Below are 1,756 nucleotides of genomic sequence, written 5' to 3' on the forward strand. Positions count from 1 at the left end.
TTTTACTAGGTTCTTATATTATTTTATTTCTTTGGGATAAAATGGCAATGATATCTAATTTCAAGTTTTGTAAAGGTTACCTTTCTAAGGTGAAAATTTAATACACTGATGTCAAACTAACCTTTAATTCTATGAATTACATGTATGTTACACTTGTATTTTTGTAATCAACTTTTTAATAACTTTTTTTCATTTCTTGCATCAGAAGAATGAAAAATATGGAATACTTCACAAATTTTCATATCATCCTTGTGCAAGTGCCATGTTAATCTCTGTATTGTTGTAATTTGGGTAGACCTGCTGCTGAAGCATGTAGTATACTCTAAATTTAAGTACGTAATGATATAATCTTTATAAAGGCATGTATCCATAGTTGCCTTTTTGTAACAAGGAACCCTTATTGTTCCTAAAAATGCTATTGATCTCATTTCTCTAAAAATCTGTGTATACTGGAAAAAACTTATATAGTTTGTTCGATTTCTCACATTTACAATTTTTTTGTCAATGACTATTTTGTCATTTTCATTTTAAATTTGATCATACTTTGAAACCTTTACAGATAAGTCCAAAGGTGGTGGCTTTTCAAGTACTTATTTATCAACTGAGTTAGCTTTGTGGAGCTAATGGACTCAAAGTAAGCCTTGCTTAAGAGCTACTTCTAACTTTCTGCAGCTTAAAATTTCCCAAATGAGGTCTTGCTGGGACAAATATCTACCTAAACCTTTACCCTTCTTCCATGTAGGAACAGACCAACCAGAATATCTTACCTTGACAGCATAGATTGTCTTACTGGAACAAAGCTAATCTTAGTTACAAGGGATCATAGAGAGATGAACAGTTCAGACAGAATTGTTCAGAATGGAAGGTATTTTATCAAAACATAATTGTTAATTATACTTATCATTTCAAAAGTAGCTAAAGCCAAGAAAGTGAAAAAAATTGTTCATATGCATGATTACCTACTGTCCTGGCCTGTCTATCATCCAACCAAGCAGGAACTTACACTTCTGACATTCTATCACCAAATATTTCCATAGCTCCTGGAGAAGTCCACATGTTTCTCCTCGATATTAGGCCTTAAATTGGTAATGTTTTAATCACAGTGTTTCCTCTTGCCTCTAGGCCGTAAATCTACAAATGGTAAAGCTTTAAGTCTAACTCTACCAAAAACTGAGGTAGAGGTAATGGAATAATACTTTAAAACAGAGTTGCCTTTGATTCCCTAAACACAACACAACAATGCAAAACAATTTTTATATTATATATACTTATATATTTATATGTGCTGATTGTAAATTTCATAAAGTGAATCTTACTAGAATTGATAATTTGACAAATATATTGACATTTATTCCCATAAATAAATTGGAATATAAATAATTAGGTTTAGAATATATATTAGAATATAAAAAGTATTAATGCAATATCTTCGGTATAAACTTGTGATACCTTCTAAGTGTTCATGGTCTTCTGAATTCACATGGTAAAATAACAGTATTGTTTTCTGCTAATATATAAGGGATTTTATTCTGATGCTCTGTTTATTGTTTTAACTCGCTGGTCGCAAAGTGTTTTTCTCCGTATTTCTGAAGCATTCTTACTGATTATACCCAAATTTTGCTGATATGATGTCTAAAAGCTATTATTTTTCTGCAGGACCCACGGGTCCTAGGATACCAGGTCCCAGTTATCTGCGTCATCAGATAACAAGGGCATGACTTCTCACATAGGCCCATGCAACATATCAACAGAAAAT

General features: G+C 31.7%; 1 pseudogene; it reads right to left on the reverse strand.

The window, feature by feature from the left end:
- Positions 1–212: 212 nt before the first annotated feature.
- On the reverse strand, positions 213–312 carry LOC122098301 (annotated as a pseudogene).
- Between the last annotated feature and the right edge of the window lie 1,444 nt (positions 313–1,756).

The sequence above is a fragment of the Dipodomys spectabilis genome, unplaced genomic scaffold (genome assembly GCF_019054845.1).
Source record: "Dipodomys spectabilis isolate Male_0828 unplaced genomic scaffold, ASM1905484v1 ptg000472l, whole genome shotgun sequence".
Lineage (NCBI taxonomy): Eukaryota > Metazoa > Chordata > Mammalia > Rodentia > Heteromyidae > Dipodomys > Dipodomys spectabilis.